This window comes from Hakea prostrata, chromosome 5 (genome assembly GCF_041222555.1).
Source record: "Hakea prostrata isolate BN-2017 chromosome 5, UWA_Hpros_2, whole genome shotgun sequence".
NCBI lineage: Eukaryota > Viridiplantae > Streptophyta > Magnoliopsida > Proteales > Proteaceae > Hakea > Hakea prostrata.
The window spans coordinates 52,236,784-52,254,558 of NC_142604.1; the positions used below are offsets into that span (position 1 = coordinate 52,236,784).

The following is a 17,775-nucleotide window of genomic DNA, read 5'->3' on the forward strand; positions in this document are numbered from 1 at the left end:
AGTGTTTTGAGGTCCCCTATATGTTAGGATACTACTGATGTAGTTTACCCCTTGATTAGTACCATTTTGAACCACCAAATTCGGATTTTATATCTTAAAACTCTGTTTTTAGGCTACTGTCTGCATTGGTCGACTGATTGGTCGACTGGACCAGTCGACCAATCCACTCGACCAATGAGTACAGCAACTCCAGAATTGGTCTGTGTTGGATGTTTTGGTATCTTTTCTGTTACGGATCTTTCCTAATATGTTGTATACACTTGTTTAGGACCTTCTTCTCAAGTTTGCCAAGATCTTACTTGATTTCTTAGGATTCCTTTGCGAGTTATAAAAGGTAAGGATGGTTACTTCTTTAACAACATAAATTGCATAGCTTGGTTTCTATATTTAAACCTTGATTAAGTTATTTCTTTAATTAGATTCTTACAATGTTATACTACTGTGGTACTATCTTGATATCAGTAGCGTTACTTATTCATATTGAATTGACTCATGTATGATTTACTTACCAAGTATATACAAAGTGATTGTAATTATTGATTTCTTTCCATATATGAAGTTACCATATATGTAATGATATGATTTGATGCATGTGTATGCTTAAGTATGGTTTGGAAAGGAGAGGTGTCCTTTTGACACTTCTGTCCTTAGACTACTACGGGAATATTATGGGATGTTTCCGGAGATGCCCTATGGACACCTTCCTAAACTGTTGGATGACATATCTAGGATTGTCTAGTAGTGTTTGGCTAGGATGTCCTGTTATGTCAGACCCTAATCGGAGGGGTATTGAGACCGAACGACCCGTGGTAGCAATGGGGATTCATGGGCGCTCAAGACCAGTAACCAACCCGTGAGAGGACGTGAGAGCTTCCCGTTTACCATATGTGGATGATCAATAGGGTTGATGAGTTCGTAGTCAGGGACTATGAGGACTCTAGTGTGAAGGATACCGGAAAGGATCGTCAGGGACGAGGAATGGACGTATCTGGATCTGACTTGATGTAACTAAGTAGAAGACTTGCATTTGGCTAGGCTTTACCCTGACATGCGCCGGTACTTAGACCAATGGTGATGTGAGAGAGTGGTGACTTAACCCCCAGCCATGGAATGTCCCGAGGGATGCCGGACCCATTACCAACTGATGATGAGTGATTGAGACCTTCCTAAAGAAGTACGGTGCTATGACTTAAAGCATGTCGCCAATAGAGACCAGCATATATAGAGTTAGATTCATTCATTCATTGCTTGTCTCATATCATATTGCATTTATGTCTGTTCTGAAATCCTGTCATTTATGTTATTATGGATTTAACTGCCTTACTGAGTTTCTTTGAAACTCATTCCATTATTGTACAATGTTTGTTAGGCTATTCTGCAGGTACTGAATATTATGACGGTCCCTATGAAGAAGCGCAAGGCGAAGAGGCATATCTCCAGGAAGGTGATTGCAGTTACAACAATTACACTGAAGATCCCGCGAGTGGTTATGCTCCGTACGATGCTTAGTCCGACCATTGAGTGGAAGCGCCCTTGTGCCGTTTATGAGATTTATACTTATAGGGATGTTGTCTATAAAGTGGAGAACAATTTAGTTACCCATTGTACTTGCTACTGGGATTAGATTTTGTCTTGCTTATTCTCTTTTAGAACTACTTTTCCGCTGGTTGTAGAGTGGGATTTTGCCTCACTTTACTTATCTGATGTAGACACTCTGATTATATCTAGTACTCTGATTTATATATGATTCATTCTTTCCTTATTGGATCTATGGTTTATCTTCCACACTTTTATTGTTCTTGTTCATGATTATGTTATTGTTTATGTGGGAGGTTGATTACTCGATACCTGATCTTCGGGCTGTGGATCACACTCTCGGGTATGCCAGATAGGGTACCGGCTGGGAGGATGTGACACTCACATCACCATTGGTATAAGATCTGGCGTGTGTCAAGGATAATCCTAGGCCAATGCAAAGTCATACGGTGTCGTACTACATGTGGTATAGATACTTCCCCTATGGCACCAACCAACTCGATTCAGTATCCAATATCTCCCCTCATGCCTAGTGCCCTGTTGGTTCGATACTTTCCCACCTAGAGTCAACGTATCATATGGCACCAACCAACTCGGACTACGTTGACCCCTAACCCTATAGTCATCCACATATAATGGACAGGATGTTCTCCATGTCCTCTCACGGGTCATTTCACCGGTCTTGAGCGCCCATAAGCCCTTGCCTATTATATGCAAAACCCTACCATCTCATGATGACAGTGGGCTTGCTTGACACACAGGATCTAGCCACTAACATCACGGGTTAACCGGCTTCAATACCCCTGCCGAAAGGGTAGTAGTACTCATGAGGTCACCTAACCAAACACTTCTAGACATGCACTAAATATGTAAATCAGTAATCGGGAAAGAGCCAAGGGCACCATAGGAATGCGTCCCATACCGCCTCCTCTAGTATCCTATGGCAAGAAATGCCAAAAGGGCATTCCCCATTCCTAACCACAATATAAGCAATCATATAATATCACTAGGGCAATGGGTGAACCCACAACCCTAGTAGAAAATACAAGGTAGAAGAAATAATAATATTTCTCCTCTCACACAATCACATTCCATTTCATAACAACAATAATAGATTTCAAAGCAAGGAGCAACATCAGAAGTAATAATAAACATAAATTATAGCAATTTATATTTAACAAAAGACATAAAATAACCACAAGATAATACTAAAGCAATACAAGATATCAATAATGAAAAGTAACTAACATCATTACACATGTAATATAAAGTTAAGTATATTCCTCACCTTTTACTTTGTTCTTCCTCCAAATCCAAGAATCCACTCCCAAAAATTAGTGATTAAAGATATATTAACCTATTTATGCAAAAGAAATAATTATCACAAATTAGAGCCCATTTGGATTTCAAAGGATATCCTAAAATCTTCCCACAAAAACCCAAATCTGAAAACTAGGTTAAAAAGGGGTAGTTCTCAACCTCACTAGTGAATGGTCACTAATTTGCCACCAATTCAAAGTCTAAACGAAACGAAATTTTGGGGAAACTTAATTGACAACAAAAGGATTCTACGGGTACCTTCAATTTTATTAAATTTGACCAAAATCAAAATGCCCCAAATTTGGCTCTCATAATTCACCCGTGGGTAACCTAGAGAGTCAAATTCTAAAATCTTTTGCAAGGGGATAAACCATTACTCCTAAACTCAAGGGAAACATTAATATAAGAAAAGATAAGCATCTAGGGTACCTATCATTATTCCCTTTCATAGATCCAATCCCTCAATAGAAGAGAAAAGATATTACTTCCACAAACTACGAAGGGACATTAAAATAATAAAGGAAAGCATCCAAGATACCTAATAACCTTCCCTTTCAAGATTCCTCAAAAGGAAAGGAGAGAAAATACTCACAAAATTTTGAGTAAGAGAAGGATTAAAGAAAACTAACATTTCCTAATGATTTTGCGAAGATTCGGATCCTAAAAACTTTTGGAAGGATGGAAATCGCTCCTCTCTTTCGTTTCTCTTTTTCTCCAAAGTCTCCGCCTCTTTCTAGCCTCCAAAAATGCGTTTACGGATGAGATAAAACATAAATAGGGTTTAAAAATCCGAATTTCCAATTTTGCCCCTAAACAGAAAATAGGGTGGGGGTTGGTTCACCTAAACGGCTCAAACTTCTGGCTCATGGTTGGACCCCCAAACGAACTCTGATTTTGATGATTTTTGGCTCGTTGGAAAGGTCTTTCGACGATCTTCAATTTGATACATTATTTGCGTCAATCGGATTCTCCATCACTGATCTACAGATATTCCAAAATTACCCTTTTTATATTATCGAGACTAATCTTCTCTCTTCACTTAAACTCTAGGAGAGTTTTTGAGTCATTATAAGGGTCATCTACCAACATTTGATCAATTTCCAATCCTTCGGGCTTGAATTGAATGGTCCACGATTGTTGCAGAATCAAGGCCCAGATTCTCGGTCTTAAAACCATGGGTTAAAGGGGTAGAAATCTGGGGGATTTCACACTAAGAGCATCAGCAACAACGTTTGCCTTACCAGGGTGATACTGAAAATCACAATCATAATCAGAGACTAGTTCCAACCATCTTCTTTGCCTCATGTTTAACTCTTTCTGGGTAAAGAAGTATTTCAAACTCTTATGATCTGTGAATATGGCAATTTTCTCACCATAGAGGTAATGTCTCCAAATCTTCAAAGCAAAAACAACAGCGGCAAGCTCTAAATCATGAGTGGGGTAATTCCGCTCATAATCCTTCAATTGCCGAGAGGCATAGGCTACAACCTTACCGTGCTGCATCAGTACACAACCCAAACCAATCTTCGACGCATCAGTATAGACTGTCAAACCACCAGAACTATCAGGTATAGTCAAAATCGGGGCACTTGTCACTCTATCCTTCAATTCTTGGAAATTCTTCTCACAAGCGTCAGACCAAACAAACTTCTCTTCCTTCCGGGTTAACTTAGTCATAGGAGCAGCTAACCGAGAAAAATTCTCAATAAACCTTCTGTAGTAACCTGCCAGACCAAGGAAACTTCTTATTTTTGTTACAGTCTTCGGTCTTTCCCAATCAGCAACTGCTTGGACTTTGTCAGGATCAACACGAATACCTTCAGCAGAAACCACATGGCCGAGGAATACTACACTCTTGAGCCAGAAATCACACTTGCTAAACTTAGCATAAAGTTTCTTTTCTCGTAGTCTTTGCAAGGTGAAATTTAGATGCCTTTCATGCTCTTCTTCACTTTTCGAATAAATCAGAATATCATCAATGAAGACAATCACAAACTTATCGAGCACATCATGAAAGACTCGTTTCATGAGGTCCATGAACACATTAGGAGCATTAGTTAATCCAAAAGGCATGACTCGGAATTCATAATGGTCGTACCTTGTTCGGAAAGCTGTCTTGAAGACATCACTTGACTTCACCTTCAACTGGTGATATCCAGACCTTAAGTCAATCTTTGAGAACACAGCTGCACCCTTCAATTGATCAAAGAGATCGTCAATCCGGGGCAGCGGGTATCTATCCTTGATAGTCAACTTATTCAACTCACGGTAATCAATGCACAGACGCATACTACCATCCTTCTTCTTGACGAACAAGACCGAAGCTCCCCAAGGTGACACACTAGGTTGTATGAAACCTCTTTCAATGAGCTCATTTAACTGGTTTTGCAACTCTTTTAACTCAGTAGGAGCCATCCTATATGGAGCCTTAGATATCGTAGCGGCACCAGGGACGAGATCAATAGAAAACTCAACATCCCTATCTGGAGGCACTCCCGATAGATCTTCAGGGAAGACATCAACAAAGTCACAGACAACCTTGACTTCATCAACTCTTTTCTCCACTTTTCTCTTGCCTTCAGAAGAAGCATCATCTACTATGGTATAGATTTGCATCAGTGCGGACAATATCTTTTTACAAACCCTTCTTTTCTCACCTTGAAATTCAAAAACTGAGCCTACGCAAATATGGAATTGAATCTTTCTCGAGGAGCAAAGAAATACAGCTTTGTGGGCTGTTAACCAGTCAATTCCCAAAATAACATCGAAGTCTTTCATATCAAGAAGTACCAAATTAGCTTCCAAGTTCATCTTACCAACCAACACAGGACATTTAACTAATCCTTTATCTAGTTTCACAATAGGACCAGTAGGTGTACTAATCAATAAACAACTAGACAATTTCTCAGGGATTAGGTCAGTCTTCTTAAAGAATGCAAATGATATGAACGAATGAGATGCACCCGTATCAAATAAAACAAATGCAGGAAAAGAAGCGACTGACAATGTACCTGTGATCACATCATGGCTTCCATCTTGCTCAGTACTAGATATACTGAACACTCTACCAGAGGGAGGAGCAGGAGCACTCTTCACCACTGGGTAGGCTGCTGGACAAGCCTCTTTGGACAATCACGAGCAAAATGACTGGACTGCTTACAGAAGAAGCAAACAGAATTGCTCGATCCTACCGGAGTAGCTGCAACAGGAGGCTTCTGAACAAAAGGCTTAGGATTTGCATTCACTGGCCTAGCACTTGCATTCACTGGTGGTCGATTCCCGCCATACTGAAACTGACCAGGCTGTCGAAAACCAGGGCTTTGACCTATACTCCTAGGCTGAAAAGCAGGAGTGGGATAGGGTGTAGGTCTCACAAAGCGCCGATCATTACGATCCACCAAACCAGGGTTTCTAGACTGCCAAGGCCTTTGCACTCGAGCATTCTCCTTTTCATTTTCTTCCAACTTCTTCGAGTTCTGCACCACTTGGGCATAGCTCACTATAGGCTGAACAGTGAGATAGCCTTTAATGGCAGGGCGCAATCCCTTAAAGAACTTCTACGCCTTAGCAATATTAGGCTTCAGAGAATCAGGAGCAAAGAAATGAAGTTCCTCAAACTTCTATTGGTACTTTAACACAGACAAGGATCTTTGTGCGAGAACCATGAACTCAACTTCCTTCGCATCCTTTACCGCCTCAGGGAAATAATTCATGCAAAAAGCCTCTTTGAATAAATCCCAAGTTACAACACCTGCATTCAAACCTTCTAAAATAGGCCGAGTAGAAGTCCACCAAGCATCGGCTTCATGCTGCAACTTCTGCTCAGCAAACAAAATCTTTTGAGCTTCGGAGCATTGCAGATGACGAAAAGTCTTTTCCAACTCACGAATCCACTTGTTAGGGAACAAGAGATCCTTGGTAACACCAGTAAAGTTGGGCACTTGCATCTTCAGAAAACTCTCCATCAGGCGAGTATGAGGAGTTCTAGCAAGGCCACCCGCATTCAGAACTGCGGCATGAGGATTTACATAAACACCAGCACGAGTCTCATTATGCAGTGTCATGAAACCCGTCAACATCTGATTAAACTGAGCTGCTTGTTGTTGCATCATATTGCCCATGATGTTGGCAATATCATGAAAGCTTCTGACATTCGGGGCACCTGGTATGTCCTGGGTACCTTGGTCACCAGTCTGCTGATCATGACCACCTTCAGGTATCTCACCACGACCACTTCCATGACCACTGGATTCGGCACGCCCAATTCTCAGAGTAACCATTCTGCAAGAACCGGAAACGTCAAAATACCAAATTTCGAAGTTTCAATGAAATCAACATGTCCAAATGATTTGAAAATTTTAAATCATGCTCAAATACATCCATTTAGTCATCCAACAACAATTCATAGGACAAAAATCACATTTTCCAACATTTCAACCAAAATTGGAGCTACTGGGTCCATTGGTCGGTTGATTGGTCGATTGACCCAATCGACCAATGAGTCGACCAATGCTCACAGAATACGAAAATTCGCATTATAAGCCTCATTTTCACATTCAAACTTCATTTTAACTTCTTCCACAAGTGAGTGAGCTCTAGGGAAACATCTTCTAAGGTTCTTCCAAGCATCTTTGGGTGATTCAGGTGCTTTAACAACACCACAACTCACATTCATCAAACACAAGGTAAGACTAACATTTTCTCTTTTACTTTCATCTTCTCATGCTTGCATTTCAATCAAATCTATTTTTTACTTGTATCCATTGTTAGAAATCATGTTTAGGAATACTTAGAAACATATTCCCTAGGTTTTAAACACAATGCCATGCATAGACAACAAGTTCTAACACCTCTTTGCACTTTTCTCAAGGTTTTCGTACCGAAATCGTTATCTTTAGAAAAATTTCGATTTCTCACAAACCGCTTGGAGTTTTCGCATGAAATCAATTGCTACATGCTCAAAATGATACTGTAGATATGTCCATATAGTTTGATTTAACCAATTTCAACTTTTCAAAATTTCAATTTTGACCTAGAATGCAAAATCCCCAAATTCCTTCTTGCTGAATTTTTCTCTTTAGATCAAGTTTTCGATCGAATTTCATAGACATGCAATTCCAAGTATTATGCACATGCTAGTATCTTCAAATCAAATTTCCCCCAAATTTTAAATTTTCCAAAAAATTACGAAAATACCCTTTTTGGCTTAAATCTTGAAATAGCACTTAACCAACAATGTCATTGTCTCTTCCATAGATATTCACTATGCTGAGAGGAGTACGCGGACGAGGTAGAGGTCGCATAGTAGGGGCACTCAGGGGTAGAGGTCAGGTTCCTTCAGAGCCTAGACAGTATGTCCGGAGACCAGAGCGCTTCGACACTCCACAGGCCGAGTTACTATATGAGGCCTACTTCAGCTACTGCCAGATCGAGCTAGGACGTTTATTACACCTTTGCCAGCTCCGAGTCTTTAGGATACAGCAGAGGTTTGACACCTTGCAGTGGACTCATCTCTTTACAGATAATCTGCTTGTATATCCTGAGCTAGTGAGGTTGTTCTTCAGCAACCTTACTTACACCGAGGAGGCTAGAGGTCCAGGGCATCCACTTAGACTTGTCCTCAGGAGTAGGGTCCTTCAGACTCAGATTCGCTTTTCCACCAGATCGTTAGCCGAGATCTTGCGGGTCCCTCACTACCCAGATCAATGCGTATGGATACCTGCAGGAGCAGATATAGATAGCTACTTGATGCCATACGAGTTGCGTGAGATATGCAACACACTGTGGGACAGCCGCTGGTGCTTCACTCCTAGGAACAGCCGACAGATGATAGATTCTGCATGAGTTATCGGTCGCATCGTCGGTCGAAACATCATGCCGAAGGCTGGACATCACCATAGGATTACAGTGATGGAGGCCATAGTCATCTACTGGATTTACATGGGCTTCGAGATTGACCTTTCCTACATCATATAGCAGGTCATGCTGTATCTGGTTTTGCGGCCTAGCATTCGGAATCTTTGCTATGGGAGGTTACTGACTTTGATCTTCAGGCATTTCGGGGTCAGTTTCGAGGATACACCAGTGGACACTGGTCCACGAGGATACGTCATGGGGACTAGGATGGTACGTCAGATGGGATTGACACAGACAGTGAGATCTCCTGGTCCAGAGGGTGAGGAGGATGATGAGATAGAGGATGAGCAGGAGTCAGAGGATGGTGGAGAGGATATCGGTCCTGACAGTGATGATGATCAGGATGGAGATGATACTGAGATGCATGAGACAGTGCCGGAGCATCACGATTTCCCTTCCTCGCACTTCGAGACAGGTGGTCCTTCTCATGCGGTTCCAGAGACTTCGGATCTTAGTGCACAGATGAGATCGATGACTTCCATGCTGGAGAGGATGGAGGTCAGACAGGAGCAGCTATATGAGAGGATGGAGTCACGACAGGATAGGATAGAGTATCAGGTGACTCAGCTTTCAGAGGAGTTCCGAGCTTATAAAGATCAGAGGAGATCACCTAGATAGACTGTACTAGGATTTTCTTTTATGCTTTTCAGATGTAGTAGTTGTAAAACTTTTCTTAAAGTTAATGAAGTTCTCTTTGTTTCACTTTATTATTGTGTATTATGCACTTTTCTTTTATTGCATTAAGTGATAATTGTTTAAATATAATTATTGTGCATTATTCAGAAGTATTCAGTTATGCTTCATTAATAGTTTCTAGTCCCAGTGTTCTATTATTCACTTTTAAGAATAGATGAGTCACTTCTGGATCTATGACTCAGGAATGTTCTGTTACTGTTTTCTGTGGTTAGGATTTCCTTGAACTTTGGGCTCTGATACCATTCTGTCACATCCTCCCAGCCGGTACCCTAACTGACATACCCGAGAGTGTGATCCACAGCCCCGAAGATCAAGTATCGAGGAAATCATCCTCCCACATATATAATAACATAATCATAAACAGGAAATAAATCAAGTTTTAATATTATAAACAAGGTTCAAAACAAAAATGAATAATCAGTATAATCAGAGTGCGGAAAAGATACAAGATATCCAACGATATCAAAAAGGAGTAAAGTGAGGCGGAAACTCACTTCACCAAAATAGCGGAACGTAGTATGAAAGTCAAAAGGAATTACAACTGAAACAAATGTACTAAGAAATAAACTAAGATCAAGCGTCTTCAAGTTTATAGATAACGTCTTCATAAGTATGGACTTCGTCAATCCAATGAATCCGTTCTAACTCCATGCTGTTTTCAAAAGTAGTATGCAGCTTGATCCGCCGGGGGATCATCAGAGTAATCTTGATCGTCGCCAGCACCTTGCGTGTAATACGCTTCATTGGCTTGCGCTTCACTGTACTGCTCGTCATAATAATCTGTACCTGTAGGATAATCTAAACAAAGAATATACAAAAAGAAATGAGTTTCGAAGAAACTCAGTAAGGTAGTTAATCCATAACATCATAGATAACATGTGGCAAAACATAACATGATGCAATGCAGTATGAAACAGATAAAGTATGGATGCATCTAAACTCTATGTATGCTGGTCTCTATGGCAGACATGCTTTAAGTCATAGCACCGTACTTCTTAAGGAAAGTTCGCTCACACCCTCAACCATATAAGATATCTTGGGTTCCCCTCAACCATATAAGATATCTTGGGTTCCCTCAACCATTTAAGGTATCTTGGGCAGCCGGTTGGTAATGGGTCCTGCATCCCTCTCGGACAAACCATGGTAGGGGTTAAGTCAACACACTTTCTCACAACCATTTGGCATAAGTACTAGCACATGTCAAGGAAAAGCCTAGCCCAATGCAAGTCATCTAGTCAGTTACATCAACTCAGGTCCAGATACTTCCATTCCTCGTCCCTGACGATCCTTTCCGGTATCCTTTCCACTAGAGTCCTAATAGTCCCTGACTACGGACTCATCAACCCTATTGCTTATCCACATATGGTAAACGGGAAGCTCTCATGTCCCCTCACGGATCATTTCACCGGTCTTGAGCGCCCATGAGCCCAAGTCTAGCCATATGCAACCCTCCAATAAATGGCCCCCACAATGTGATTCCCGTCCTCTCACGGGTTGGTTACCGGTCTTGAGCGCCCGTGAATCCCCATTGCTACCATGGGTCGTTTGGTCTTAATACCCTTCCGAATCGGGTCTAATATAACAGGGGTATATCCTAGCCAAACACTGTTAGACATCCCTAGGTATGACAACCATTGATTCGGGAAAGTGTCGATGGGCAACCACGGAAACATCCCATACTATTTCCGATAATGTCCAAGGACAGAAGTGTCAAAAGGACACCTCCCAATCCCAAACCAAACTTAATCAAACACATTCTCAGATCAGTCATGACATACACAACCAGTAGTTCATCATATAAAAGAGAATGTAAAAGCAACATCAGATTAAGCAGTAATAAGTAATTCATATAACATGAATAATGAAAAAGATGATATAAACAAGTGCTAGTGTTCCCACAGTAGGAGATCAGAATTAAAATACAATAACAGTAGGTAATCTCATATTTTCATAAAGTAGAAACCAGAGAACAAGCAATCTATGTAGTTAAGGAATTAACTGTCCTTACCTTCTAACTTGGATGGGATCTTAAAGAATCAAGTATGATCTTGACTAAACCTGAGAAGACAGTCCTAAACAAGTGCACACAACATGTTAGGAAAGATGCATAAAGGAAAAGATCATAAATCAATCGAAACAGACCAAGATTGAGGTTGCTGTACTCATTGGTCGATTGATTGGTCTGCTGGACCAGTCGACCAATGAGTGGACCAACGCAGACAGTGGCCTGCAAGAATCCGAATTTTGAGAATCCAGAACCGAATTCGATTGTTCAAAAGGGTACAAATCAGAGGGGAATTATTATGATAGTATTCTAGGGTATAGAGGATATCAAATCATAAATCAAATCAAGTTCCCAAATTATAACCTAGGAACACAAAGGTTAACTTACTAGGTTAAACATAGATTATGAGAGAAAAATATTATAATCAAAGATTCAAGAATTAGGATATGAGGATTACAGATATAGTAAAGAAAACACATTGATTGGGTTACCATGATTAAACTAAAGGTTCTTGATCTTACCCAAGAATTAGGGTTTTACCCTTTTTGGTTCCCTCGGAAAATAATTGTGAGATCTGGATGAAGGGAGATAAATTGTTAGCCAAGAATACCAAGAAGGGTCATTCAATGATGAAGTTTAGGTTAACACAATATTACTCAAGAAGATTTTCCTTCACAAGGGAGGTTACCAAAAGCTCTCCAGACGATCTCACAGGTTAGGGTTTCAAAGGATTAGGGTTAGGGTTTCGAAGATTTCACTGGCTGAGGTTAAGATCATGATGAGATCATGGAATAGATGGTTGCAAGAGTGCATCATCTTCTTCCTGATCTCAACGAAGAACAGAATTAAAGAAAGAAAATCAGAGGTAGAAGAAAGAGTGAGTGAAATCATACCTTTGCCGTAGGAAGATGAAGAATTCTTCAAGTCTTTGCGAGAAATCACCAAAGAATGCAAGGGAATGGGTTAGATAAGGGTTCTAACTCGTTCCAGAGGCTTAGGAGGCAGAGGAGGCGGAGTATTCCCGAGATTAGACTTAAATAGAAGAGACAAGATTCAAATTTCAAAGACAGAATCAATTGGTCGATTGATTGGTCGATTGGTCCAATCGACCAATGAGTCGACCAATCAAGACAGCAACTTCAAAACAGGGAATTGAAGGCTCAGATCAAGTCCAAACATCAAGGGGTTTTGCACACACCTAGAGTGACATACCTAGGAGTTAGAAATGCCTTCGAATCAATACATAGACCACTCTATGACCATCAACTAATCCAATCTTCATCCGGGTGCAGCTTCCACCATTGGGACACTGGCATCAACACTCATGGATTCCAATCCAGCCATCAAGTCTTCAACAGAAATAGCCCAAAGATGACTTCTTGCCTTACTTCGGGTCACTGGACCTACAAATAACAAAGTTTCCGGATTAGGGTCAGGGCTGGGTTTCACACTAGGCATATAAGAGTTCCCAATTCCATGTATGTGTATGCTGGTTGATTAACTGTGTGACTTTGGTTGGACAATTCGTGGCAGAAGGATAACAGCCCATATCCGGGAGAGCATCCATAATCCAATTAGAAGTCTAGGGATTAATGAGTTCGTCATTGCTTACCTGCATGAACATACCCTGTTTTATGAGATCACGACCCATCATGATAGATCGCCAACCCCACGAATCAGTTGCTTGAGGTTGTACTTCCAAGAAGCTATTGTGTTTACAATATTTGTACAACATAAGTTGTCCCCACAAAGAATTTGGGGACATGAGTAACTCCCATGCCTTCCGAGACAAAAGCACTAGGTTGAAAGCGTGAAGGTTTCCGAAATTCAGCCCACCTTCAGATTTTGGAGTGTAGATCGTGTGCCAATCCACTGTGTGAACTTGTTGTTTTTCACCATTAGACCAATAAAAACTTCTCATATATTTCTCCATCTCCATCAATGTAGCTGCAGGAAACTTGAAGCAAGACATGAAATGGGAGGGCAAGGCTGCCAGGGTAGATTGGATGAGAACTGCCTTCCGAGGAAAAGAAAGGAGCTTAGTCTTCCATCTTTGTAAGCACCTAGATACTCGCGCTAATAGAGTAGCACAATGCCCAAATATATATCCATTTCCGACGTTGGGGTGATATGGAAATGAGTGGAGATAGCCCTCTTCATACTAGCTGTTGTGCTTGGACTATAGTGTTCCCTTGTTTTTTGAAAATTTAGTTCCTGTCCCTACAAGGAACAGTAATCCTAGATTATCCAGCCGAAGGTGCTAGCTTCTGACTTCTTGGCTTAACCCAATAAGATTAAATCATCTGCAAATGCAAGGTGCGATAACCTGTCACCTCCCTACGGTAAAGGAATGCCTTTAAAAATCTTCTGTGCGACAGCAAGCTCAATATGAGAGGATAATAGCTCGACGCACAGGATAAAAAGATACAGGGATAGAGGGTCCCCCTGCCAAAGGCCTCTAGAGGGAGTGATGCTGCTAGAAATGGATCCATTAATCAAAAGAGAATAGTGACTATTTGCACATAGAACATTATCCATTTAATCCATTTAGGTGGAAAACCATAAGAGCAGAGGGCTTGTTTAAGAAATCCCCATTCCAGCCTGTCGTAGGCTTTGCTCATATTCAGCTTGACTACCATAAGTCCTGTCTTTCTGCTTTTGTGCTGATGGATTTTAGTAAGGAGCTCATGAGCGATCAGAACGTTATCTTGAATATGCCGCCCTTTGACAAAACCATTTTGATGAAAAGAAACCACATGAGGAATAACATGTTTCAGCCGGTTCACCAAGAGTTTTGAGATGATCTTGTAACTCATATTGCAAAGACTAATGGGCCTAAAGTCTCCCACCGTCTGTCATACTTAGGTAAGAGAGTAATAAACATAGCATTATGAGATAATGTAAAAGTACCTATGTGAAAGAATTGAAACACCATCGCCTCTACATCAACTTTAATAAAATCCCATGCATTCTGATAAAACATACCTAGAAAACCATCAGGACCTGGAGATTTTAGGACATTGGCACCAAAGACTGCCTCTTTAATTTTTGCTGTCGTGAATGGGCGTACCAACCAAGATTTATCTTCCTTAGAAACCCAATTAGCAATGGGTGCAAAATAAGATTTTGAGGACATAGCATGGGCGGAAGAAAATAAATGTTTGAAATGATTCTCGAAAGCTGAAGCTATATCTCCATGTTCCGTGAAGCCATTATGATTGAGTAGCCTGATCTTATTCCTTGTCTTGCACACCATGGTACTTTGACGAAAATAGCGGGTATTGCGGTCTCCATGCATCAGCTAGTCTAGCCTAGATTTTTGCCGCTACTTGTCTATTTGTTGCTGAAGGTTCAATTTTAATAATGCTAGCCTTCTCTATGCTTCAATAATATCAGTTTTCTGATCTATCAACCAAATCTACACTTTCATGAACAACAATATATTTTCAGATAACGTCCTCCTTGAGCTCAAGCCGTTTCACTGTCTTCGTATTCTAGTTGCACAAATAAGAGGAAAACATCAATCATTTCTTAGCCAGAGTGTAGGAGGGAGATCCTTTAAACGGAGTGGCCCAAGTTTGATATAAAATAGCCGAATAAGTGACTTCATGAGTCCAAAATATCTCGAATCGGAATGGCTGAAAATGAAAAGCAGATTAGGATACTGTATGCATACATAAAGCTTTATGGTCTGAGTGGGCAACCAAAACATGCGATATAGAGACCTCTAGAATTTTGAAAGCCTCTCCATATTGCAAACCACCCGGTCCAAAAGTCCCTAAATACAATGAGTGTCCTAGTTAAATGTCCAGAAGTCCTTGGTGCTTAATGTACCCAAATGGGAGGGCATAAAGCAAGACTAAAACGAGGTGGTATCAGAACAATAGATTCTGTAGACTAGAATGGCTGACAACATAGGAATTTGAGAAAAGAAGGGTAGACTGGGAGAAGGTTAATTGTGATTCAGTGAAATGATTGATTATGCAATGTTAGGGATAGTGATTGCTAAATTGAAAGGCTGATTATTTAAAATTGTAGAATTGAGATATTATGATATTTCTACAATTATCAAGTTGAACTATGTGAAATGAGTTATGAATTATGATTTATGAAAGTTTATGGAGCTTTGTGTGGTAACATGACATGGCTTCAATAGCAGATAGGGAAGGAGTTAGCCAGGGCACAAGAGGAGAAGCTAGGGTTCCTACCCCAAGCCCAATAGCTGATCCAGCCCCTGGTGGTGCGACCCAGATTGGGGAATTCATGGGAGCACTCAGAAATTTAGCCAGTCTAGTACAGAGATAGGCTGATCAGATAGATCAAATTACTCAAGTAGCTGAGGGAGGAGGCAGAAGAAGAAAAAGAGAAACTGAAAAAGATTTTGAAGATGATTTAAGAGTCTTAAAGGATTTCAAGAATTTTTATGAGAAGGAATTTAAAGGAGATAGTACTAATCCTGCTATTGCTACATGGTGGATCAGGGATATGGAGAAAGCATGATATGCCATCAGGTGGACTGATTCTCAAAAGGTGATGTGTGCCACATATATCCTTACTGGTGAAGCTAATGCATGGTGGCAGTCAACTAAACCTATCATTTTGGTTGCATATGGAGAAATTACATGGACCATATTTAAGGAAGAATTTGATAAGAAGTATTTTCCTCCACATGTGAAGACTAAGAAGATATCTGAATTCATAAATTTGAAGTAAGGCTCCATGTCAATTATTGATTATGAAAGGAAGTTTGAGGAACTCTCTAAGTATGCACCTCACATGATAAGTACTGAAGAAATGAAGGCCCAACAGTTTGAGCGAGGGGTTAGGGCTGATATACAAAGCTCTGTGGGTTTTCTTCAATTGAAGACATATACTGATGTGGTGCATTGATCTCAAATATACGAAAGCATTATGAAGGCAGAGGGACAAAATAGAGAGGAAAAGAAAGGGAATGACCGAAGGCCTTTTAAATTTGGAGGATTTAGAAATAAATTTGTGACAGCTCAAGGGAAAAGGCCCCAAGGCAAGCAACCACAGGAGAATTAAAATTGTCCTAAGTGTGGAAAGAAACATTGGGGGAGGTGCCTTTTTGGCACATCTGTGTGTTACAAGTTTGGGGAGGAAGGCCATTTAGCTAGAGAATGCCCCACTCTAAGAGAGCAACAAGAGCGAGGACAAAAAGGAAATTTTGGGGTCCAAGGATTTAGAAAGGGAAAGGAAATTGAAGATTCTCAGAGGGCTAAACACCCTGGATAGCTTTTTACTATGACCCAAAGGCAGGTTGAGGACTCTGAGATAGTAGTTGCAGGTATGATGTTTTATGCTATTAATTTATTTAATAATGTTTATGTTTAATGAAATGAAATATTAGATGGATTAATAGCTAAAATGCTTGCTTTGTTGTTTTGATATGCTATTTGGTTTAATGTGATACTAGGAATGTTTAAAATTGCTGATGAGATTGCATACACCCTCTTTGATTCTGGTTCTACCCACTCATTTATATCACATGATTTTGCTTTGAAATTGAAACTAGAACTTCAACCAATGGATTATGTGTTACATGTAGCCACACCATCTAGTAGTGTGATGGAAGCAATTGAAATGGTTGAATTGTGCGAACTTGATTATGAGGGAAGAAAGTTGGGGGCTGATCTGATAGTTATAAATTTGAAGGATTTTGATGTAATTCTTGGAATGGACTGGCTAGCTGCAAATCATGCCAGTGTTTTATGTTATGAGAGGATGGTGATACTAAGACCTGTAGGGGAGCCTGAGATTCAATTCTCAGGGTTGAAAATAAAGTCTTCCCAACAAGCATGATCTTAGCTATTCAAGCCAAGAGATTGCTCAGATAGGGATGCCAAGGGTGTTTAGCTTCTATGCAAGATCTGGAAGTAATTAGGGTGGCTTTACCTGAAGTACCGGTGGTGAAAGAATTTCTTGATGTCTTCCCAAAAGACTTATCAGGGTTACCACTAGAAAGAGAAGTGGAATAAGTGGAATTTGCCATCGAGCTTATCCATGGCACAGATCCAATATCAAAAGCCCCATATAGAATGGCTCCAAAAGAACTGAAGGAATTGAAAGAACAATTGCAAGAATTGTTGGATAAGGGATTCATACATCCTAGTGTATCTCCTTGGGGAGCCCCAGTTCTATTTGTGAAGAAAAAAGATGGGATGTTAAGGATGTATATTGATTATAGGGAATTGAACAAAGTTACCATCAAGAACAAGTACCGCTTGCCTAGAATTGATGATCTGTTTGACCAACTACAAGGAGCAAAGGTATTCTCTAAA

The 17,775-nt window shown here is 40.4% G+C and overlaps 1 pseudogene; it reads left to right on the top strand.

The window, feature by feature from the left end:
- LOC149016475 (endochitinase 4-like) overlaps positions 1–17,296 on the top strand; it is a 30,359-nt pseudogene extending 13,063 nt beyond the window's left edge.
- Positions 17,297–17,775: the final 479 nt, after the last annotated feature.